The 26,702-nt window shown below is 35.4% G+C and overlaps 1 pseudogene; it reads left to right on the forward strand.

The window, feature by feature from the left end:
• The first annotated feature begins 510 nt into the window (after window positions 1–510).
• On the forward strand, window positions 511–2,225 carry LOC110217992 (glutamate dehydrogenase 1, mitochondrial-like; annotated as a pseudogene).
• The last annotated feature ends 24,477 nt before the right edge of the window (window positions 2,226–26,702 follow it).

The raw sequence follows: 26,702 nt of genomic DNA on the forward strand, positions 1-26,702 counted from the left end.
GGACCCAAGAATGTTTGATTGAAATATTTTCTTCATCAACACATAACACCAAAGAGCTCCAGTTATACATCACCATAACTGTACTTCCAAAATAAAATATATATGTATTTTTACTTAGTATATTGCTGCGTTAGTATATTGCTGCATGTTACTAAGAACCTTGCATCTTTGGGAAAACTGGAAAGCAATCTTGTGGAAATTAGTTCTGGAGTCTAAACTTTAAACCACCATCTCACAACATGTACCAGAATAAGCCTAAGATGGATACAGGACCTAAACAAATTAGAGAAGCAAGGAAAGAATGATCTTTTAAAACTACGGATAGAGAAAGAGCTCATAGGCCCTTCCTTCGCTCCCCACTACGCTGTGAGCGCCGAGAAGGGAGGAGAAAGCAGCGAGCCAGGAAGGCGAGCTCTGCTTCAGCGGCCGCTCCCTTCCGCCGGGCCCCACCGCCCCTCACCACCCCAGTCTCTGAGGCGCCCCCATCCCCGAGCCGCCTCCGCTGCCGTCATGTTCCGGTACCTGGGGGAAGCGCTACAGCTGTTCCAGGCCGGGACCTCGGCCGCCGCCGCAGACCCCGCCGTCTCCGCCTGCTCCTGCGGGCCCAGGGCCAGCCCGCCGCCGTGCCGCCGGCCCCTCGACGCCACTACAGCGAGGCGGCCGGGGCCGGCGACGACAATCTTAACTTCTTCAAGATGGTGGAGGGCTTCTTCGACCGCGGCTCCAGGATCGTGGAGGACAAGCTGGGTGGAGGACCTGAATTCGCGGGAGACAGAGGAGCAGAAGCGCTACTGGGTGGGCGGCATTCTGCGCATCATCAAGCCCTGCATCCATGTGCTGAGCGTCACCTTCCCCATCAAGAAGGACAACGGCTCCTGGAAGGTGATAGAGGGCTACTGGGCGCAGCACAGCCAGCACTGGGGTCCCTGCAAGGGAGGTATCCGTTACAGTACAATACTAGTGTGGATGAAGTAAAAGCCTTGGCATCTCTGATGACTTATAAGTGTGCTGTGGTTGATGTGGCATTTGGAGGAGCCAAAGGTGGTGTTAAAATCAATCCAAAGCAATATTCAGATAATGAGTTGGAAAAGATCGCAAGAAGGTTTACCACGGAACTAGCAAAAAAGGGATTCATTGGACCTGGTGTTGATATTCCTGCTCCTGACGTGAGCACAGGTGAAGGAGAGAGGTCTTGGATTGCAGATACCCATACCAGTACCATGGGACATTATGTGTCACTGGCAAGCCCATTAGTCAAGGTGGTATCCATGGGTGTATCTCTGCCACTCGTCTTGGTGTCTTCCATGGAATTGAAAACTTCATCAATGAGGTTTCTTACATGAGTCTTTTGGGAATGACTCCAGGATTTGCAGTTAGAACATTTGTTGTTCAGGGATTTGGTAATGTGGGCCTTCATTCAATGAGATACTTACATCTTTTTGGTGCTAAATGTGTTGGTGTTAGTGAATTTGAGGGCAGCATATGGAATCCAGATGGCATTGACCCCAGGGACCTAGAGGATTATAAATTGCCACATGGAACAATTATTGGCTTCCCCAAGGCAAAGCCCTATGAGGGAAGCATTTTGGAAGCAGAATGTGACATACTTATTCCTGTTGCCAGAGAGAAACAGTTGACTAAGTCCAGTGCACCCAGAGTCAAAGCAAAGATCATTGCTGAAGGTGCCAATGGACCCACAACCCCAGAGGCTGACAAGATTTTCTTGTAGAGAAATATTCTGGTTGTGCCCGATCTCTTCTTAAATGCTGGAGGTGTGGCTGTGTCTTACTTTGAATGGCTGAAAAATCTCAACTATGTCAGCAACAGCCTTTTGACATTCAAATATAAAAGGGATTCTAACTACCACCTGCTCATGTCTGTTCACGAAAGTTTAGAATGAAAGTTTGGCAAGCATGGTGGTGCTTTTCTAGTTGTACCCACAGCAGAATTCCAGAACAGGATATCAGGAGCGTCTGAGAAGGACATCGTACACTCCGAGTTAGCATATACAGTAGAGCGTTCTGCCTGGCAATTTACACAGCACTGCCATGAAGTATAAACTGGGGCTGGACTTGAGAACTGCTGCTTATGTCAGTGCCATCGAGAAGATCTTCAAAGTGTGTAATAAAGCTGGTTTGACCATCAGATAAGCAAGTCAGCAGTGCTCCTCTTGGCATTCTGTCTTCACCACCTCCTCCTGTTCAACGTCCTCTTCCAGCCTATCACAAGTTTACACCTAACCACAGAAATACCTCTTCCCTCGTGATTTACTGTAGTGGACACTTCCCAACCTGTTTCAGTCTAGATTAGTTTTTATTTTTTTTTAAACTCAGACTCATGGGTCTAACGATAACTAGTTCTCTCAGTTGAGGGCCATTTGGTGTATTTTGCTACTCGGTGAAATGCTTTCTCTCTACAGGCATACCGCCTGCTCCTGAGACTGCCTCCCCACCTCAGGAGTCATCTGCTACAGCAGGCAAACATCCGATGACTCGTGTTAGTGGTCAGCTCCCTCACTCTACCTGCTCATTGCAGTTTTGGTGAATGCTGTGACCTTCCTGAGACTTTCCAGAGGGCTTTATTATGACTAGGATGGCCGTCCTGCAGGGAGTTAGATTGTTACTTTACATCAGCAAAATACCTCCATTTGACTTGTTGCAGAATTATAGACTGTTTTTCATTAGGCAACGTATTCCTCCCTTCTTAAGAAAAAAAAAACATGCTGCTGTAATAGAATTTCCTTTAATCATTTATCAAACCTAACCTTGACTCAAGCAGTGAGATGCCTATAAATGTATCCACATGCTGAATAAATGTTTATCAAAATGAAAGAAGCTAGTATTTTTATAACCTGAAAAGAACAGTATCATTTATAGTTTATCAGCTGTGTACAGTTATCCAGCAGAAACTAAAATCCAGTTCATAATAGTCAAGTTCTCATCTTTATAACTCAACTGATGAATGGTGCTTGTTTTTCTTTTAACACTTAAAAATATTCTGAACTTTGCTAAATATAATCCTGACATACTCCAGCAAATTTAGTAACCTCTTAATCATAGTAAAAATGAGGTGGGGTTTGTTTTGCTTTGAGATCTGATCAGATCTCAGATTGTTAGGTATTATGGTGCCTCATTGAAAAATGAATTAAAATAGGAAGTCTAACCAGGAGCAGTTTTGAGCTTGTCATTTGGACCCTAGCTGGCGGCTGTATCAGCCAATGACTTTAGTCTCTGGAAGTCTTTGTATTTTCTCTTTATTTAGAGACCTCACATTCTGAATATAATCAAGCCTAACAAAGTGGCCCTTGACACAAAATTGGATCAGATCTGGTAGTTTTGTTTTGTTTTTGGACAAGTTCACTTCTTTGTGGTTATTTGGGGAAGGCCTTTTGTCTAGAATCCCAATGAAGTGCCAGATATTTTTTATATAATAAAAGAATACTCCCTCTTCCCCTTTCTTAACAACAACAAAAAAATCACAGAAATTTCATGTTTTTTTTTCTAAGTACTTTGTAACTGTATGACTTAACAGGTTGTTAAAGCAGTTATTAAAAGTTCATATTTTCAAAAAAAAGAAAAAAGAAAGAGTTCATAACTAGTGGACAGAGAGGAGCATAGAAGAGAAAATGGACAATTTAATTATATAATGATATTAACTAGCATTTATATATTATACTGCTATATATTATAATATATATGTTTAACATATATTAACATTATTGAATATATACATGTTATATTAATTATATTTAAATAATATTGATTATAATACAGTTATAATACATTTTATGTTGACATGTTAATTACACATAAGAATACCAACAACTGTTACCAGTACTGGTCTGGTTAGATGAGTTAGATGGTTTGTTTCAATATTAAAATCTATGACTCTGTGTGTATCCCTGTAGAATGCAAAGGTCCTTGAAGGTAGGGACAGTTTCATTTCTGTCTTTACATTCCTATATCACTTTGTAAATAAAAGTTGCTGAATAAATGTTTATCAAAATGAAAAAAAGAAAGGCTAGAGAGACTAGAATAAACAATGGGTGAAGTAGGATTGAGGGAAATATAGTCAGCAATCATAAATGTGAAAAAAATTTGAAGCAAGTTACTCTGATAAGGACCTCATTTCTCAAACATATAGAGAACTGAGTCAAATTTATAAAAAAGAAAATACATCATTATCCGATTGATCTCTCTCTCTCTCTCTCTCTCTCTCTCTCTTTCTATATATATATATATATATATATATATATATATATATGTATTCAATATGTATTCAAAAGTTATGAACAGCTTTCAGATGATGCAAAGTTATCCATATCATATTTCTATTAAAATATTCTAAACTAGGGTGGAACCAAGATGGCGGAGTGAAAGCAGTGACTTGCTTGAGCTCTCCCCCAAACCCCTCCAAATACCTGTAAAAAAAAATGGCTCTAAACAGATTCGAAAGCAGCAGAACCCACAAAAAGACGGAGTGAAGCAAATGTCCAGCCCAAGACAGCCTGGATGGTTGATCAGAAAGGTATATCTTGCTGGGCGAAGAGAGGAGCACAGTGTGGCGTGGGTGGGCAGGCTGCAGCAAACCTGGAGCAGGCCTCAGAGGACTGAATCGTGGGCAGCTGTAGCAAATTCCAGATTACTCAATCCACAAACACTGAAGACAACTGAGAAGGTCAGTGGGAAAAGTCTGTTTTTACACTGAGAGAGGAGCTAGGTCCCAGCCTCAATTCCCCAGGGAGCATGGCCTTGGGGCTATGGCTGCGTCCTGATCTTCCAGTCCACAGACTGAGAGAGAATCAGGTGGCTGATCAGAGAGGGACTTCAGGGATCTCTTGGCCAGTGCTGAGGCAGGAATCTCTTGCTTTGTCTGTGCTTGGATCTGGGTCCCAGTTCTGAATGGCAGTCCTGGGGTGAGGAGGAGGGCTAGCATGGTAGAGCTTGTAGTGGCTGGGAAGAGGAAATCCTCTTTACAGTTCCAAGACAGAAAAGACTGCTTGTGGTCACTCACAGACCACAAAACAGGCTAGGAATGGAGTAAAAACCTTGCCCCTTATCATACTACCTTGGAAGAGCTGAAAATTTACAGGTCCCTAGAAACATCTCTGAAAACAGCTGTACAAACCCTCAAAACTTGGGACAGTACATTCTCCACATTGGAAGCAAACTCTTACCTTAACCAACAGTTTAAAACTCAAATAATTGACTGGGATCATGAGCAAACCTCACAGAAAGAGTCAGACTATATTATCTTACTTTGGTGACAAAGAAGATGAAAACATACAACCAGAAGAAGACAACAAAGTCAAAGCTCCTACATCCAAAGCCTCCAAGAAAAATATGAATCAGTCCCAGGCCTTGGAAGAGTTCAAAAGGGATTTTGAGAAGCAAGTAAGAGAAGTAGAGGAAAAACTGGGCAGAGAAATGAGAGTGATGCAAGAAAATCATGAAAAACAAGTCAACAGCTTGCTAAAGGAGACCCAAAAAAATACTGAAGAAAATAACACCTTTAAAAATAGCCTAACCCAAATGGCAAAAGAGGTCCAAAAAGCCTATGCGGGGAAGAATGTCCTAAAAAGCAAAATTGGCCGAATGGAAAAGGAAGTCCAAAAGATTCCTGAAAAAAATACTTCCTTAAAATATTCTAAACCAGTCTTGATTGGATATATGAAAATTAAAACAACTCTATGGTACTATCTCATACCTCTTAGATTGTCTAAGAAAAGGAAAATTACAAATATTGGGGTTGATGTGGGGAAAATGAGATATTAATGTGCTAATGGTGGAGTTGTGACTTGTTTCAACTACTCTAGAGAATTTGGAACTATGCCCAAAGGGTTATAAAATTATACATGCCCTTTGACCTAGCAATACCACTACTAGGTCTTTATCACAAAAATGATAAAAAACCCAAAAAGGAAAAGGACCTATATGTATAAAATAGTTATAAGAGAGAGAAAAAGAGACAGGAAGAGAAGGAATAGAATAGAAGGAAATACAGAGTGGAATGATGGGATGAATGCACCCATAAAATAGAAGCTGATAACAGACTCGATTAAAACTTGCAATCTTACAATGTGCTGATTACAAGAAACATACTTGAAACAAAGAGTTACACAGAATGAAGGTAGAGGGGTGGAGCAGAATCTATTATGCTTCAGCTGAAGTAAAAATAAAAAAGCAGATATAGTGATGATGGTATCAGACAAAGCAATAGCAAAAATAGATTTAATTAACAGAGATAATCAAGAAAACTACATCTTGCTGTTAGATAACACAGTCAATGAGAAATATCAATACTAAATACGTGCACCCAATGGTGTAGCATCCACAGTCATAAAAGTAGTGCTAAATAAATTACAGAAAGAAATAGACAGTAAACTAGAATAGTGGGAGATCTCAGTTTTCTCCTTAAAGAACTAGATAAACCTAACAAAAAGAAAATAAGCAAGTAAGAAGTTAACGATATGGAGAATTTTAGAATGTTAAATATGATACACCTCTGGAGAAAAGTATATAGGATTATAAAGGTATGCACCTTTTTTGTCAGCAGTGCATGTCACCTCCATGAAAAACTGACCAGGTACTAGGGGAAAAAAACCCACACAACCAAATGCAGAAAAGCAGATATAATTAAAATATCTTTTTTGGATCATAATGCAATAAAATTACATTGAGTAAAGGTCAGTGAAAGCGTAGATTAAAAGTTAATTTGGAAACTAAATCAACTAATCCTAAAGAATGAGTGTTTCAAAGAGCACATCAGGGAAACAACCAATAAAATGACAACGCTCTATATACCAAGATAAGTTCAAAATGGGTACATGATTTGAACACAAAATGTGATACCATAAGCAAATTAGGGGAGTATGGAATAGATTACTTGATAGCTCTATCATTAAGGCAAAAATTTATGAAAAACTATAGAGTATATTATGTGATATAAAAAGAATAATTCAGATTATATTAAATTAAAAACATTTTTCAAAATAAAAACCAATGCAGCCAAAATTAGAAGGAAAGCAAAATACTGGGTAAAAATATAGTGAGTTTCTCTGATGAAGGACTCATTTCTCAAATATATAGAGCACTGAATCAAATTTGGAAGAATACAAGTCATTCTACAGTTGATAAATGGTCAAAGTATATGAACAGTTTTGTTTTTTAAAATGTTTTATTAATTTATTTTGATCTATCAACAATCACTTTCATATGCTTTTGAATTTAAAATTTTTCTCTCCCTTCCTCCCCACCAACCTTCCCAAGACAGCACACAATCTGATATAAGCTATACATATACAATCCTATTAAACATATTTTCGCGTTAGTGATGTTGTAAGTAAAAATTAGAACCAATAGGAGGAACCACCAGAAAGAGTAAACAAAACTCAACAGAAGAGAAAAAAATAGCAATTCAACTTCCTTAGGTCTTGCTTTGCATGTGGATAGCATTTTCCATCATGAGGCCTTTGGAGATATCTTAGATCCTTGTATTGCTGGGAAGGGTTAAGTTTGTCAATTTTAGTCATTGCACAGCATGGCTGTTATTGTGTACAACATTCTCTTGGTTCTGGTCACTTCACTCAGCATCAGATCATACAAGTCTTTCCAGGTTTTTCTGAACTCAGCCTGTTCATCATTTCTTATAGCACAATAGTATTCCATTACATTCATATACCACAATTTGCTCAGCCATTTCCCAATTGATGGGCATCCTCTCAACTTCCAATTCTTTGCCACCACAAAAAGAGCTGCTATTAATATTTTTGTACATGTGGGTCCTTTTTTCCATTTGCATGGTCTCTTTGGGATATACCCTAGAAGTGCTATTGCTGGGTCAAAGGGTATGCACATTTTGATAGCCCTTTAGGCATAATTACAAATTGTTCTCCAAAATGGTCAGATCATTTCACAACTCCACCAACAATGCATTAATGTTCCAATTTTCCCACATCTTCTCCAACATTTATCATTTTCGTGCTTTGTCATCTTGCCCAATTTCATAGGTATGATATGGTACTGCTAGTTGTTTTGATTCGCATTTCTCTAATCAATAGTGATTTAGAGCATTTTTTTGTGTGACTATAGATGGCTTTAATTTCTTTGCCTGAGAACTGCTTGTTTATATTCTTTGACCATTTATCAATTAGGGAATGACTTGTATTCTTATAGATCTAGCTTGATTCTCTATATATTTTTAGAAATGAGGTCCTTCTCAGAGAGATTGGTTGTAAAAATTCTTTCCCAATATTCTACCTTCCTTCTAATCTTAGTTGCATTGGCTTTGTTTGTGATAAACTTTTCAATTTAATGTAATCAAAATGATCCATTTTGCTTTTCATAATGTTCTCTATCTCCTGTTTGGTCATGAATTCTCCTGTTCTCCATAGATCTGATAGGTAAACTATTCCTTGCTCTCCCAGTTTGCTTACAGTATCAGCCTTTATATCTAAATCATGAACCCATTTTAACTTTATTTTGGTATATGCTGTGAGATTTTGGTCTATGCCTAGTTTCTGCCATACTTTTTTCCAGTTTTCCCATTTTTTTTTTCAAAGAGTGAGTTCTTATCCCAGAAGCTGGGGTCTTTGGGTTTATCAAATATTAGATTACTACAGTCGTTGACTCTTGTGTCTTGCATATTTAACCTATTGCACTGATCCACCACTCTATTTCTTAGCCAATATCAAGCAGTTTTGATGATTGTTGCTTTATAATACAATTTAAGATCTGGAATACCAGGCCACTTCCCCTGCATTGCTTTTCATTAGTTCCTTTTACATTCTGGACCTTTTGTTCTTCCAAATGAATCTTGTTATTATTTTTTCTAACTCTATAACATAATTTTTTGGTAGTTTGATTGGTATGGCAAAGAATAAGTAAATTTTTATTGTGTTAGCTCAGGCTACCCATGAACAACTGATGTTTTTCCAATTTTTTAGATCTGACTTTATTTGTGTGAAAAATATTTTGTAATTCTGTTCATAGAGTTCATGGGTTTGTTTCAGGAGGTAGACTCCTAAATATTTTGTAATGTCTATAGTAAGTTTAAATGGAATTTCTATTTCTATCTTTGTTGTTGGGCTTTGTTGGTAATATATAGAAATGCTGATGATTTATGTGGGTTTATTTTATAGCCTGCAACTTTGCTAAAGTTGTTTATTTTTTCAAGTAGTTTTTTATTTGATTCTCTAGGATTTTCTAAGTATATCATCATGTCATCTGCAAAGAGTGATAGCTTTGTTTCTTCTTTGCCTATTCTAATACCTTCATTTTCTTTTTCTTCTCTTATTGCTAATGCTAACTTTTCCAGCATGATATTGAACAACAGTGGCAATAATGGACATCCTTCTTTCACTCCCAACAGACAGTTTTCAAATAAAGAAATCAAGGCCAATTACTATTAATTAGAGAAAAGGAAATTAAACCAACTCTGAGTCACCACCTCACTTTTATCAGATTGTTTAAGATGATTAAAAAAAAGGAAAATAACAAATATTGGTTGTAATGTGGGAAAAATGGGAAACTAATACACACTTATTGGAGTTGTGAACTGATCCAAGCATTTCTGGAAAGCAATTTGCAACTATGCCCAAAGGGTAATAGAACTATGCATACCCTTTAACCCAGCAATACCACTACACTAAGTCTATATCCCAAAAGAGATTTTTTTAAGAAAAGGAAGAGGACTCACACATACAAAAATATGTGTGACAGCTCTTTTTCTGGTGACAAAGAATTGGAAATTGAGGTGATGCACATGTGTCAAGGAATGGTTGAAAAATTGTGGTATATAATTGTGATGGGATACTATTAAGTTACAAGAAATGATGAACGTAATATTTTCAGAAAAAAAAACTTAGAAAGAGATATATGAACTGATTCAAAGTGAAAAGGTAGAAGCAGGAGAACATTGCACATAGTAGCAGAAATATTGTATGATGATCAACTGTGAGCTACTTGGTTATTCTCAGCAATAAAAAGAAACAAGACTATTTGTGAAGAACTTAAGATGACAAATGCTCTACAGCTCTGACAGAATCTGGATGTGGATCAAAGCATACTTTTTTTCCTGTTTTTTTTTTTCTTTTTGTTGTTGTTGCTGTGTATTTTTTTTTCATAATATGTCTTATTTGGGAATGTTTTACATGACTGCACATGTATAATCTACATCAAATTTCTTTCTTTCTCAACGAGGGGGAAAGGCAGGGAAGGAGATAATTGTATACTCCAAGAAAAAGTGTTAAGAATTATTTTTCATGTAATTAAAAAATAAGAATTTAAAAAGACATCATAAAATGTTACATAAGTAACGCCAGACAATTTCAGGAGGGCAAGATAAAAAAAAAGGGAGGAGATCAGGGAAGATTTCATGCAAAACAAGTCCAGAAAGAGCCTGGGAGGTTACTAGATATTGCAACAAATATAGGTGAGAAGTGAAGTTAATGCAGGCTTGGAGGACATCCCATGCAAAGACAAGAGAGCAGGAAATAGCATGTTTAGTTAATGTTGTGTTGAATTTAGTGGGATAGTGAATGAGTCCTGTTTTGAATACATTGAGTCTTCTCTTCTGATGTGATATCCATGTAAAGATTTCTAGAAGAAAATTGATAATTCCATTTTCATGAATTTTTAGGGCAAGTCTGAAATAAGTGTCTCCATTAAATATAGCCTGATTCAAACTTTCATTTAAGGGCACATAGGTTCAAAATTTCCTGCTCATTTTAAATCTCATTTGTTTTATCTAATAAGTTCTCAAGGCCTGGTAATCCTACCTCAGTGTATATTGATTTTGTTGTCTTCTTTCCACTCATATGCCTAGATCATATTAATATTCCTACACCAGAGGAGTGATATTTCATTTTTCTCCTCCCAAATAGTAATTTGTCCCCTCTTCCCTAGGACAGTAGGTCTATAGATTTATAGACTGAGGAAAGCTGTGGAGTCATTTGTCCAATTCCACTGACGTTTCTTCCATCTTTGCGATTCTATGATTTTGTGAGAAGAAAGAAGAAATCCAAGAGATAATTTGTAGGAAGAATTGTAGTATTTAATAATGTTTTGGATCCAAGAGATGAAGGAAGGAGAGCAGTACAGGATTATAAATGGATTAGGATATGAGATTATGGAGATAAGGAGAATTATTAGAAGAATGATGTGGTAATCCATAAATTAAGGAGAATATAGCCAAAGAAAATGAAAAGAACATATGAATCCAAGAAACATTAGGTGAAAATGTTTTCAGGCTTGTTAATGAATAACATTGAATAAAAGCAGTTTACAAGAGAGTTGAACATCATTTCCTTCCTTATCAGCCTACTTGTGCTTTAAAAAAAAAAAGTAATCTCAATAAAGTTTAAGAGTTTTAATCGAAACCAAAATACATCTTCTCTATCTCTTCTTGATTTGATAGTGAAAGACTCTGAAAGCTGATTCAATATGGTTACGTGCCTACTAGCTTGGGAGTATGATACATAATGCAAAGATTCCAATTTTTATGGTTTTCTAACTGTTCTGCAATTGTCTTTGTAAATATCAAAAGGAAAACAAAAACTGAAATTAAATTTGGAATTTGAGCTAAAGTTACATTAAATTCCAGTTCAAACAATCAATATTTAAAGCATTGATTCTCTACTCTAAGTAAAGCTAAATATGAAAAAAATCTTCCTAATACTTTAGACATGCCCTAAAGTGGATGATAACTGTGCTTATCTTATGAAAATATACAGTATTAATTTTATTTAGTGTTTTTAGGATTAAAAATCTCTTTTATTCCAGATTTAGCTTTTTTTCCATTATGCTGTATTTAATCCTAAAAACATCTAGCCCTGTGTCAATTCTCAATCTATATTTCAGAAACTAGTCCATGCTAAATGTTAGGAATTCTGCTCTTTTTGGTGTTTTAATTAAACTTTTGACTTTGGATATATATTTAGTGAGAAAGCACATCAAAAATATTTTGACATTTATAAATGTGTGAAATATCCAGTTAATGCTAAAACTAATACACTATTTTAGACAAACTAAATGAAGAAATGTTTAGATTATATACAGATTTATGCATTTGACATCAACTATCTAAACATAAATATCAATCTCCCTTTATTCTTTTTTAGAGTGCTTTATCTGTTAATCTCAATAAATCACCATCTCTGTGATTGTTTCTTTCTAGATGACACATTACATTAACATAGATTAGTCTCTCTTCCTTTATGCTTTTTAGAATAGCTGAACCTAAAAATGCTTTGTTACATGCCAGTGAAACCTGTCTATTACCATATGTTTTGCCAATTATTTTTTTTACTTGCATGAGCTTAAATAACTAAAGTCAAATTTCTAAATAAAACATGCCACTGAGAAAGTCATACTCTAACGCTTTAATAAAGTCAATAATTTGATGACAGATTTATTTCATATTTTTGAATATGACATTTTCAGCATCTTGTGGCAAATTTTCTTTACTTTCATTTATTATAAGTAAAATTGATACCTACCAAAGCAATATCTCAAGAAGAAAGAAAGGAGGAAAAAAGGAAGGAAGATGCTGTCATGTAGAATCATTAGTTAATGTTAGATCATTCTACCAGTCTGTGGTCCTCATAAAGAAACTCCCCTACTTAAGCTTCACTCAAATCTCATATTAATAAGGTATCCTGTATGATTTCTCACCATACATAGATTTGATTAGATGTACATCTCACACCAAGTACCTGTTCTCAATATAGCCCATTTATATGGCATATAATCTTGACAGCTGAATCCCAAATTGGAGTGTGTTTCTTTCCCAACACCGATTCTTTACCCTCTGTCTGGGATGAGTTTCTTACAAGTGGGGACAAACCCTGCTGTATTTATGTCTCCATAGAGTGTAGTAATATGCTTTGAAAATGGTTCTTGTAGAAAATGAAACTTTAATTGAGACTTGAAAGAAACTAAGAGAACAAGGAAGTGGAGTGGAGAATGGAGAAAATTTCAAGAACAGGAGACAGGCAGTTAAAATTCTTGGAGTCAGGAGATGGAATATCATGTGCAGGGAACAGCAAGGAGTCCATATGGGTTGTTGTTCTTCAACTATACAGTGACATTTATTTTATCTTGAACTGTTTATTATTGGAAAAGGAAAAACATGCCATGATTCTTTATAGCTTTATGGGAAGCTGCTGGGTGAGGAAAGGATCTGATGTGTATAATTCTGTTGACACTATATTTTAAATAAATATAGTAGTTACTTGACAGGAGATCATAGCACCTGTGACATGCTGAAATATTTATACTTGTAAAATATATAAATATTTTGTAACTCAGTGCCTGGCCCCTTCAGAAAGTCATGCTTGAATCCAACAGTCAGGTCATGAATCTTGCAGTGACTTTCACATCTAGAAATAATTCTAAAAAATAGTTTATGCTGTGGGAGAATCTGGATGTATCATGGAAGTGTGTACAGATTTACCAGAAAAAAACAAATGGTTATGCATTAATACTCTAAAAACTATATCAGAATACTGGTTAAATGCTCTTTTACTTTTTTTTTTTCCAAGCATAATAGTCATAAATAAAGGAAGTATGGTAGAGGAATAGGAGATGATACTGAATGGCAGAGTGTCTATTTCTCCTTTACAGGGGAGTCATAAGAAGTATGCAAATTTTTACTTGGTTTTCCTTGGATAAACCACCCCCTTGTTTAAATCTATCACCTTTCCCTTATTTGTATAGAAATATCTTATTAAAAAATATTTGCTCCTATTCTGATATTCCTACTAGCAAAGGGGTGTTTTTTATAAGTGAATCATATTAGTTGGAATATTTATTCATTACATCTTAAAGTAATCATCTGTAAGATGAATCTGAATTATTTAATCAACATTTTAGTTTTTGGGTTTTTTTTGACAATTCACAAGTTCTGATCACTTTACATTTAACAAGATCTCAGTGTTATAAACTATGAATATATTTAACTAGAGGTTAGATAGAAGATTTACACATGTGTCCCTCCTTGGGTGTTATTGGTATAAAGTACTGAGAATAGGTAATAACTCAATCCATCTCTTTACAAGTGTTCTAAGTGCTTTTTGGTGGTAGCCCCTAGTTTAATTTGTATCACTTAGCACTTTATTATAGGGTACTTAGAAGAGAAAGACAAAAAAGGGAGGGAACAAATGGGATTTCTCAGAATCTTAGGCCTCAGTGTGAGGTACTAACCCAATGGGAGGCATATTGCTCCTGTGCTGAGACATATAATGTCCCAGAGTGGAATAGAGAGTTGCCTTGTTTGTACCTGAATAGTAAGAGGTTCCCATAGTTATTGGAGAGAATCCTTTCTGTATAAGGTAAGTGTATTGGACTCTAAAGGAAGAGAAAAAAAAACATTTTTAGTATTGCAGAAGCATTCTGGCTTCAAATTTGTGAGATCTGGACAGTGTCAAATATCCTGGGAGCTTGGCGATTCTGATTATTTCATCCTGAAATAGTTGTACAACAAATTCCATAGTAGAGAGCAATAAAGTAAGGATTTAAAAAGTGGAAAAGCAGAAATATGAACAGCATTCAGAAAAGCTCCCTTGAACAGAAATCACAGTAGAGCCATGACAGTGACAAATCTGGAAATAGAGATGCACAGTGATGATAAGGATCACTAGTAGGGGAATAGAGGGACAAAATAAAAAGCCAGAACAGAAGACCACTAAGGGAATAACTGTCCAGAGGAACCACTAAAGAAGGGATAAGCTGGGAATTAAAGAGACAGTGTCTGAGAAGTGTACACACAAATATAATGTCACTTACAAGGGGCCCAATCTTTGGCAGTCCTGTTACTCATCATGTGAACTATACAAGTACTTGCAGGATAGTTGTTATTTAAGAAATCTAAAAGTAGATTTTTCATTCTTTAGTTGACCTTGAGTTGTTTGTGTTTTCTCTACTGGATGAGAGGTGTGCAGAGGCTGTTTTAAGTTAATATTACAAAAATGAAGAGGATTATATAAAAGACAAAACTGACTCACTTTTATACTCCAAATGCTACATATATACAAAGGATATTGTGAGATTTAAGATGTATTGTAGAGGGACGGCTCTGGGGAGTTGGAGGGCTGGGTCTTACCTGTAGTTTGTACTAAGCCCGGCAGCTGTGAAACTCAGGATGTTGGTTCACCACCCCCCTATTCCATCTCTTGAGAACAGGATGCAGGAAGGGAGGAAACAGATAGGGTACAGGACAGGACGCAGGAAAGAAAGTAACAGACAAGGTACAAGGAAGTAAGGAAATAACTTAATTAGGTTTGTGCTTTTCATGGAAAATAATGTCACTATTGTTTGATCCAGTACTATATAAGCCTGAGCCCTCAGATCAATACACAAAGTTTGTTCTTCACATCTTCCACCTGGCCCATGATTCTTTCTCTCTTCACACTCTGCAGGCATCAGACCACAGCCAAGGATGCAGGCGCTCATGGCAATGTATTAAATTATGAGTAATAGGAACACTTTAAACCACAAAATCTTACTCCATTGCCTTCCTATGATGGTGAAGTGACACAGTAGTGAATGTTTATAGTATGTCTCAGAAAAAAAGATTGTCTATGCTGTTCAAGGATCAATTTTAGTAAGTGCAGAGGGATTCTGTCTAGGGTAGACATGGAATGGTAAATGTTAAAATTTTTGTCACAGCATATTTTGAAGGCCATCTACTAGCTTATAGAGGAGTTGAAATATGTATTGATAAAGTGAAATATATGTTCAAATAAGTCCATTAAATAATTCAATTTAAAAAGATAAGGTAATTTGTACTTAAGATATAATGGAAGTGAAAATTTGAAAAAACAACAAACTTATGGTCTTACTCATTCTAATTCTTTTTTTTTAAATTGAGAGAAAAAGAAAAACTGTTTATTTGGAGAAAATATACATTTGTTTGCTGATTAGAACACAGCCTCAATATATGTTGTTTAGGTCATTTATGATGGAATAAATTGGCTTAATTAATTTGATATTCCAAAGTGTACAGGAAACAAAAACACATATATAAATATCTTCAATATATGCAAATAAAGAGTGTTGCTCTCATGTTTTCTACCAAGTATACCTCTTCCACCTACTTTATGGTGTTCTCCTACAAGCAAATTATTTTTCTTTCTTTATTTTTTTTATCTGCTCACATTATATTCTCTGGTAGAATGTGAATTTTAAGATTAAGATGTTTTTATCTGTTCTTATGAGCCTAGCTCAATTTTGTGCTTAGTAAGTGATTAATAAATGGGTTTTTTTGAGTTGAAAAGTCAGATATGAAATATCCTGATTATAAAGAAGGAATCAAAACTTAGTTAAGCAAGATAATAGTAATAATACACTTTACCAACTCCAAATGTTCTCAGACATTTTATTCAAAATAAATTGCATCGCAAATACTTGAAGAATTTGAAGATATGATTGATGCATTTATAATAAATGATATTTTCATTTACAATTAATAATATTTAATTTTTCCAATTATACATAAAATTAGTTTTCAATATTAATTTCTGTAAGATTTCAAGCTCCAAATTTTTCTCCCTCCCTGCCTTCCTCCCCATCTCCTCAACATAGCAAGCAATCTAATAAATGTTATACGTGCATAATCATGTTAAAATAATTCCATATTACTCATGTTGTGAAAGAAGAATCAGAACAAAGGGGGAAAATCACAAGAAAGAAAAACAAAACAAAACAAAAAAGTTAAAATATTATCCTTTGATCTCCATTCAGACTCCATACTTCTTTTTCTGGATGTGGATAACATTTTCCTTCATTAGTCTTTGCAAATTGTCTTTGGTGACAGTATTCCTGACAAGATGTAGGTCTATCATAGTTTATCATCGCCCAATGTCACTATTGATGTGTACAATATTTACCTGATCTTGTTCAATTCACTCAGCATCTGGTCTTGTAAGCCTTTCTAGGTTTTCATATTTTTTGCTTAAATCAGCTTGCTCAATTTTTTTTTTGAAAAACAGTATGTCATTATATTTACATACCATAACTTGTTCAGTCATTCCCCAATTGATGGGCATCCCCTCAATTTCCAGTTCTTGGCCACCACAAAACAAGCTGCTATAAATAATTTTGTATATGTGGCTCCTTTTCTACTTTTTTTATGAACTTTTAGAGATACAGACCTGGTAGTGATATTGCTGGGTCAAAGGATATGCACAGTTTTATAGCCTTTTGGACATAGTTCCAAATTGCTCTCCAGAATGGTTGATCACTTCACAACCCCACTAACAAGGCATTAGTGTTCCAATTTATCATTTTGCTCTTTTTTTTCAGCTTTACCAATTTGATAGATGTGATGTGGTATCTCAGAGTTGTTTGAACTTGTATTTCTCTAATCAATAGTGATTTGAAGAATATTTTCATATAACTATAGATAGTTTTAATTTCATCTGAAAACTGCCTGTTCATATCTTTTGACCATTTATTACTTGGAGAATGACTTGTATTTTTATACATTTCATTCGGTTCTCTATGTATTTGAGAAATAAGACTTTTCTCAGAAACACTGGCAGTAAAAATTGTTTCTCAGCTTTATGCTTTCCTTCTAATCTTGGTGGCATTGGTTTTGTTTTTCAAAACCTTTTTCATTTAACATTAAAAAAAAAAACTATGATCTGTTGTTTGACCCAATCATTTTTTAGGATTAGATTATTTAGCTTCAATTTTTTTTAGTCTATTTTTCCATGGCCTTTTATTACATATAATTTTATTTCATTATGATATGAAAAGGATGCATTTAATGTTTCTACCTTTCTGCATTGGATTGTGAGGTATATGGTCATTTTTTGTGTATGTGACATATACCACCAAGAAAAAAATATATATATTCCTCTCTACCCTCATTCAATTTTCTCCAGAGATCTATCATACCTAACTTTTCTAATATTCAATTCCCCTCCTTAACTTCTTTCTTGTTTATTTTGTGTTTAGATTTATCTAGTTCAGAAATGGGGAGGTTCAGGTCTCCCACTAATATATTTTTGTTGTCTATTTCTTCCTATAACTCCCTGAACATCTCTTTTAAGAATGTGGATGCTATACCATTTGGTGCATATATGTTTAGTAATAATATTACTTCAGCGGAGCCAAGATGGCAGAGTAAAAGCAATGACTCACTTGAACTCTCCCCCAAACCCCTCCAAATACCTGTAAAAAAATGGCTCTAAACAAAATCTAAAACAGCAGAACCCACAAAAAGACAGAGTGAAACAAATTTCCAGCCCAAGGCAACTTGGATGTTTGGTTGGAAAGGTATATTGCTCTGGGCTGGGAGAGGAATGCAGTTTGGTGTAGGTGTGCAGGCCTCAGCGAAACTGGAGCAGGCCTCAGAGGACTGAATCATGGGGAGGTGTGGTGGTTTCCAGACTTCTTAACTCATGAACTCCAAAGATAACTTTGAAGGTCAATAGATAAAGTCTGTGACTGTGGTAAGAGAAAAACTTGGTCCCAGCCCAGTACCCGTGCATGCAGCTGCTTCCAAAGCTTCAGGCCCACAGATTGACAGGGAATTGAGTGGCTGATGAGAGAGGGATTGCAGGGATCTCTTTGCTGGTGCAGGATTCTCTTGCTTTGCCTATCTTTGGATCTGGGTCACAGTTCTGGGTGGCAGTCCTGGGGTGAGAAGCAGTGCTTGCATGGTAGTGGGAAAGAAATCCTTCTCACAGTTGCAAGACAGAAAACAGTGCTTGTGGACACTCATAGATGTGAACACAGGCCAAGAAAAGAGTAAACACCTCACCTTTGATCATTGCACCTTGGAAGAACTTAAAATTTACAGGTCACAAGAAGTATCTCTGTAAACAGCTGCACAGAACTCCCAAAGCTTGGGACAGTACATTCTCCACACTAGAAGCAGACCCCTACCTTAACAAAGAGTTTATAACTCAAGTAATTGCCTGGGATCCTGAGCAAGCTGTGCAAAAAAAGTCAGACTTTAAAATCTTTCTTTGATGACAAAGAAGATCAAAACATACAATAAGAAGACAGCAAAGTCAAAGCTCCTGTATCCAAAGCCTCTAAGAAAAACATGAATTGGCCCCAGGCCATGGAAGAGCTCAAAAAGGATTTTGAGAACTAAGTAAAAGAAGTGGAGAAAAAGCTGAGAGTAATACAAGAAAAACATGAAAAAACAAGTCAACAGCTTGCTTAAAGAGACTCCCAAAAATACTCAAGAAAATAACACATTAAAAAATAGCCTGACCCAAATGACAAAAGAGGTCTAAAAAGTGAGTGAGGAGAAGAATGCCTTAAAAAACAAAATTGGCCAACTGGAAAAGGAAGTCCAAAAGCTTACTGAAGAAAATACTTCCTTAAAAACTAGAATGGAGCAATTGGAAGCCATTGACTTTATGAAAAATCAAGACACTGTAAAACAAATCTAAAAGAATGAAAAAATAGAAAACAATATGAAATATCTCATTGGAAACACAACTGACATAGAAAATAGATCCAGGAGAGAGAATGTAAAAATTATTGGACTATCTGGAAGCCAGGATCAAAAAAAGAGCCTAGACATCATCTTTTAAGAAATTATCCAGGAAAACTGCCCTGATATTTTAGAACCAGAGGGCAAAATAGAAATGGAAAGAATTCACCGATCACCTCCTGGAAGAGATGCCCAAAGGAAAAGTCCCAGGAATATTGTAGCCAAATTCCAGAGTTCCCAGGTCAAGGAGAAAATATTGCAAGCAGCCACAAAAAAAAATTATTTAAGTATTGTAGAAAAACAATCAGGATAAAACAAGATTTAGCAGCTTCTACATTAAGGGACCACAGGGCTTGGAATATAATATTCCAGAGGGCAAAGGAGATAGGATGACAACTAAGAATCACCTACCCAGCAAAACTGAGCATAATTATTCAGGGGGAAAATGGACATCCAGTAACAGAGGACTTTCAAGCATTCTTTATGAAAAGACCAGAGCTGAATAGAAAATTTGACTTTCAGATATAAGACTCAAGGTAAACAGAAAAGAGAAATCATAAGAGACTTATCAAGGTTGAACTGTTCACATTCTGCATGGAAAGATGATATTTGTAACTCATGAGTCCTTTGTCAGCATTAGAGTAGTTGGAGGGGAAAAATTTATATGTAGAGATAGATAGAGAAATAGAGAAATAGAGGGCAGTGGGTGAGTTGAAGATGAAGAGGTGATATCTGGACAATAAAAATTAAAGGGTGAGAGAAGATTATATGGAGAGAAGCGGAAAGGGAGAGGTAGAATGGGGTAAATTATCTCACATAAAACAGACAAGAAAGGCTTAAACAGTGGGGGGGAAGTGGGGCAAGGTGAGAGGGAATGAGGGAATCTTATTCTCATGAAATTTCGCTTAAGAAGAAAATAACATACATACTCAATTGGGTATGGAAATCTATCTTACCCTACAGGAAAATGGGGGGGGAAGGGTACAAGAGAGAGGGGGGGATGATAGAGGGGAGGGCAGATTGGGGAAGGGGGTAATCAGAAGCAAACACTTCTAAGGAGGGACAGGGTCGAAAGAGAGAATAGAATAAATGGGGGTGGGATAGGATGAAGGGAAATATAGTTAGTTTTTCACAACATGACTGCTATGGAAGCGTTTTGCATGACTGCATAAGTATAACCTGTATCAAGTTGCTTTCCTTCTCAATGAGGGTCTGTGGGGAGGGAGGAAGGTAGAAAATTTGGAACCCAAAGTTTTAAAAACAAAAGTTAAAAAATAATTGCTTTCACATGCAGGTGGGAAATTAGATATATGGAAAGTAGGGTATAGAAATCTATCCTGCCCTACATGAAAATTGAAGGGGAAGGTAATAAGAGAAGGGAGGGAGAGACAGAAGGAAGGGCAGAATGCATACCATCTTGGGGCGTGGGGGAGGGATGAGATGGGGAGAAAATTTGGAACTCAAAATCTTGTGGAAATGAATTTTGAAAGCTAAAAATAAAGTAATTTAAAAAGAAAAAATATATTACTTCATTGTATATGGTGCCTTTTAGGAGAATGTTGTTTCTTTTCTTATCTACTTTAATAAGATCTGTTTTTGCTTTTGCTTTGTCTGAGATCAGGATAGCTACCTCTTTTGTTATTGTTTATATTTTTTGATTGTTTGTTTTACTTTAGCTGAAGCATAATATATTCTGTTCCAGCCTTTTACCTTTACCCTATTTGTGTCCCTCTGTTTCAAATGTGTTCCTGTAAACAGCATATTGTAGGATTATGGTTTTTAAATCATTCTGCTATCTGTTTCCATTTTATGGGAGAGTTCATCCCATTCACATTCACAGTTATGATTACTTTCTGTGTCTTTCTCTCCATCCTTCCTCCACCCCTGTTTTTGCTTTTCTTTCTCCTTTCTCCTTTCCCCTCCTCACTAGTGTTTTGCTTTTGACCACTGCCCATCAGTCCTACCTCCCTTCTATTAGCCCTCTCCCTTTTCTTCCCCTTTACCCTTACCACTTCTTCCCTCCCTTCTATCCCCTCTCCCTTTTCTTTCCTCTTTTCCCTCCTACTGCCTATAGGGCAAGTTAGATTTCTATATCTAACTGATTATGTTATTCCCTTCTTGAACCAAATCTTATGAGAATGAGGTTCAAACAATACTATCTCCCTCCCTCTACTGTAATAGGGTTTTGTGCCTTTACCTTTAATGTAAGTTACCTTTGTCTGTGCCTCCTTTCCTTTTGTCTCAGTACATTTTCTTAGATTACATTAATCCACTTACTTGGATATATTTAACCCACTTTATTAGATTTTTTTTTAATCATTACATGAAAGTCAACTTATATCCACCCCCTTTATGTATATTCCTTTAACATGGTGTAATAACAACAGAGTTCTAAAGAGTTACAAGTGTCATATTCCCTTGTAGGGATGTAACAGTTTGCCCTTATTAACAACATATAGTCTCTTTCTGTCCCATTTACCTTTTTATACCTCTCTTGAGTCTTGTATTTGAAGATCAAATTTTTTGTTGAGCCCTGGTCTTTTTGTCAGGAAAGTTTGGAAGTCCCCTACTTTGTTGAATATCCATCTCCTCCCCTGAAATATCGTACTCATTTTTGCAGGGTAGTTGATCGTTGATTGTAATCCAAGCTTCTTTGCCTTATGGAATAGCATGTTCCACACCCTACAGTCTTTTAATGTAGAAGCTGCAAGGTCCTGAGTATTCCTGACTGTGACTCCATAATATTCAAATTGTTTCTTTCTGGCTACTTGCAGTATTTTCTCTTTGACTCTGTAATTTTGGAATTTGGCTACTTGGAGTTTTCAATTTGGCATCTCTTTTAGGAGGTGATTGGTGGATTCTTTCTATGGATATTTTAACCTCTGGTTCTAGGACCTTAGGGCAGTTTTCCTTTATGATTTCCTGAAAGATATTGTCTAGGCTCTTTTCTTCATTGTGATTTTCAAGTAGACCAATAATTTTTAAATTGTCTCTCCTGGATCAATTTTCCAGGTCAGTTGTTTTAGGAATGAGATATTTTAGATTTTCATCTATTTTCTCATTCTTTTGTTTCTATTTGACTACTTCTTGCTCTCTCATGGAGTCATTAGCTTCTATTTTCCAACTCTAATTTTTAACAAATTGTTTTCTTTTATTAAATTTTGTGCCTTCTTCCCCATTTGGCCAATGGTATTTTTTTAGGGACTTGTATTCTTCAGTGTACATTTTTTTCCCAGTTGGCCAATTGATTTTGTTAGGGACTTGTTTTCTTCAGTATACTTTTCTTTTTCCAGTTGGCAGGTTGTATTTTTTAAGGACTTGGTTTCTGCAGTTAATTGTTGTCCTTCCTTTTCTAAGCTATTGACTCTCTCTTGCATATCTCTCATTTCTTTTCCCATTTTTTTCTTCTAACTCTCTCATTTGACTTTTAAAATCTTTCTTGAGCTCTTCTAAGATGTTTTTTTGGGCTTCAGGCCAGTTCATATTCCCTTTTGAGGTTGCAGATGTGGGTTTGTTGACAATGTTGTCTTCTTCAGAATTTCTGCCTTGATCTTCATTGTTCTCTTAATAAGATTCTATGGTATGTTTCTTTTTGCTCATGATATTTGCTTATTTTCTGGCCTTTAAAGATATCGAGCTCTCTTACTGGGGAGCAGAGGGCACTGACCCAATCTTCTTGTGTTGGGAGCCTAGGTCTTGGTCACTGGCTTTGTGTGTTGGGGCCTCCGATGTGGGCAGTTGGAGGCTGTAGGGTTCTGGCAGCTTACCAGGTGTTGGGCTTGAATCAGCAAGGCAGGAACTGTACAGGTAGGATTGTGTAGTGTGGTCCCTGGAGACTTCCTGTTCACCTGGGCCTTTACTTCCTTTCACTTTCTTCATCTCCTTTCAGATGAATATTGCAGGATGTTTATCCACCTGTGGCTTCTTGGAGTTCTCCTTCCCCAGTGCTGAGGCACTGGGAGACCTGGTTTCTGTAGAATACTGAGGCACCTGGTGGTTTTCCAAGCTTGTTTTCACCAGTTTCCCCACCCTCACTGAGGGACTTAGGGGTCCTGGTATTGGTGTTTGCCTGCTCCACCATTTGGTGGAGCTCATTTAGTCACAAATTCTTTCCTTCTCCATAAATCTGATAGGTAAACTATTCCTTGGTGGCCTAATTGGCTTATGACATCACCCTTTATGTCTGAATCATGTACCTATTTTGAACTTATCTTGATATAGGTTGTGAATTTTTGATCTATGCCTAGTTTCTGCCATTCTATTTTCCAGTTTCTAAAAACTTTTTGTCAAATATGAAAAATATACTGGAGTCCTTGGGTTTATGAAACTGTAGATTACTATAGTCATTGACCACTGTGTCTTGTGTACCTATGCTATTCAACTTAATCCACAATTCTGTTTCTTAGCCAGTCCCAAATAGTTTTGATCATTGCCATTTATAATACAGTTTTAGATCTGACAGATAGGCCACCTTTCTTTGCCTGTTTTTAATTAATTCCCTTGATATTCTTGAGCTTTTATTGTTTCAGATGAAGTTTTAAATTATTTTTCTAGCTTTCTTAAAAAATGTCTTGGTGATTTGATTAGTATGGAACTGAAAAAGTAAATAAATTTTAAGGAGAATTATCATTTTTATTATATTACTTTGACCTACACATGAGTAACTGATATGTTTTTCCAGTTGTTTAGATCTGACTTTCTGTGAAAACTATTCTATAATTCTGTTCATATAGTTCCTGGCTTTGTCGTGGCAGCAGGCTCCAAAATATTTTATATTATCCAAAGTTGTTTTAAATGGAATTTCTCTTTGTGTCTCTTACTACTGGGCTTTTTTGTTAATATGAACAAATACTAATGATTTATATGGGTTTATTTTATATCCTGCAAATTTGCTGGAGTTGTTAATTGTGTCAATTTTTTTAGTTAATTCTCTAGGATTCTCTCATTATGTAATCATATCATCTGCAAAGACTGATAGTTTTGTTTCCTCATTGCCTATTTATTTCTTTCAATTTTGCTTTGTTTTCTTATTGCTAAAGCTAGCACTTCTAGTATAACATTGAATAATATGAGTGACAACGGGCATCCTTTTTTCACCAATGATCTTGTTGAGAATGATTTTGTCTTATCCCCATTATACATAATGCTTGCTGGTAGTTTTAGAGAAATACTATTTATCACTTTAAGATCTCCTTTTATTTCTGTGCTCTCTAGTGTTTTTAATAGGAATGGGTGCAATATTTTGTCAAAAGCTTTTGCTGTCTCCATTAAAATAATTAAGATTTCTGTTAATTTTGTTACTGCTGTGGTCAATAATGCTGATAGTTTTCCTAATATTGAACCAGCCCTGTGTTCCTGATGTAAACCCCACCTGTTCATGGTGTATTATCCTGATGATAAATTGTTGTAATCTCTTTGCTAATAATTTATTTAAAATCTACGCATCTTATTCATTAGGGAAATTGGTCTATAATTTGTTGTTCTGTTTTGATTCTTCCTGTTTTAGGTATCAGTAACATATATGTATCATGAAAAGAATTTGATGGGACTTCTTCACCTGTTTTCCTAAATGGTTTATGTGGTATTGGAATTAATAGTTCATTAAATGTTTGTTAGAATTCAATTTTAAATCTATTTGGCCCTGGAAATTTTTTCTTAGGATGTTCGTTAATGAACTGTTCAATTACTTTTTTAAAAATGAGTTACTTATTTTATTTTCTATTTTGTTAATCTAGATTGCATGTATATATATATATATATATATACATATATATATATATACACACACACACACACATATGTATATATATATATCCATATATATATATATATGGATATATATATATCCATATATATATATACACTCATATATATACGCATATATACATAAATATATATATATATATACATACACATATATATATATACATATACACAGACACATATATACACAAATATACATATGCATATATATGGATATATAAATAGATATCTATATATCAATATCTATATTTATGTATGTCTACATGTGAGTGTGTGTGTGTGTGTGTGTGTGTGTATAATATTCATCCATTTCAGGACGATTATCAGATTTATTGGTATACAGTTGAGCAAAATGACTGTTAATTATTGCTTTAATTTCCTTTCCATTGATAGTGAATTCACCCTTTTCATGTTTTTTGGTATTGGTAATTTAATTTTCTGTTTCTTTTTAAAATCAAATTTACCAAAGCTTTATCTATTTTATTGGTGTTTTCATAAAACCAGTTCTTGGTTTTATTTATTAGTTCAACAATTTTCATACTTAAAATTTTATGAATCTCTCCTTTGATTTACAGAATTTCTAACTTGGAATTTAACTGGGAATTTTTAATTTGTTCTTTTTTGTAACTTTTTATGTTGCATGCCAAATTTTTTTTTTATATCCTTTTTCTCTATTTGAGAAATGTAAGCATTTAGAGATATAAAATTTCCCCTACAAACTGCTGTGGAAATATCATTAGTTTGGGAATGTTGTTCAATTGTTGTCATTCTCTTTGATGGAATTATTAATTTTTTCATGCTTTGTTGTTTGACCCACTCATTATTTAGTATTAACATATTAAGTTTACAATTTATTTTTAGTCTATGTTTCCACGTCCTTTTATTTCACATCATTTTTATTGTATCATGCTCTGAAAGGGTACATTAAATATTTCTCCCTTTTTTCACTTGAGTGTGAAGTTTTTATACCCTAATACATAATCATATTTGCATTTTTGTGTGTAGGTGTCCTTTCTATCTCCATTCAGTTTTCTCTAGACGTCCATTATATCTAACTTTTCTAAAGTTCTATTTACCTCCTTAACTTCTTTTTATTTTGTAGTTAGATTTCTCTTGTTCTGAAGGGTGATGTTGAGGCCCCAACTAGTATAGTTTTGCTATTTCTTCCTTTAACTCACTCCACTTCTCCTTTAAGAATGTGGGTGCTATATCACTTGATGCACATATGTTTAGTATTGAAATTATTTCATTCTCCATGGTGTCTTTTAGCAACATGTAGTTTCCTTGCTTATCTCTTTCAGTTACATGTTTTTTTTTTCTTTTGTTTTGTCTGAGATAAGGTTGCTATTTCTACATTTTTTTTACTTCAGCTGAATATAATATATTCTGCTCCAGCCTTTCATCTTTATTTTGTGTGCATTTCTCTGCTTTCACTTCCATTTTATAGGAGAGTTCATCACATTCATACTCACAGTTATTATTAACTG

Source organism: Phascolarctos cinereus, unplaced genomic scaffold (genome assembly GCF_003287225.1).
Source record: "Phascolarctos cinereus isolate Bilbo 61053 unplaced genomic scaffold, phaCin_HiC Scaffold_4;HRSCAF=312, whole genome shotgun sequence".
NCBI classification, from domain to species: Eukaryota; Metazoa; Chordata; class Mammalia; order Diprotodontia; family Phascolarctidae; genus Phascolarctos; species Phascolarctos cinereus.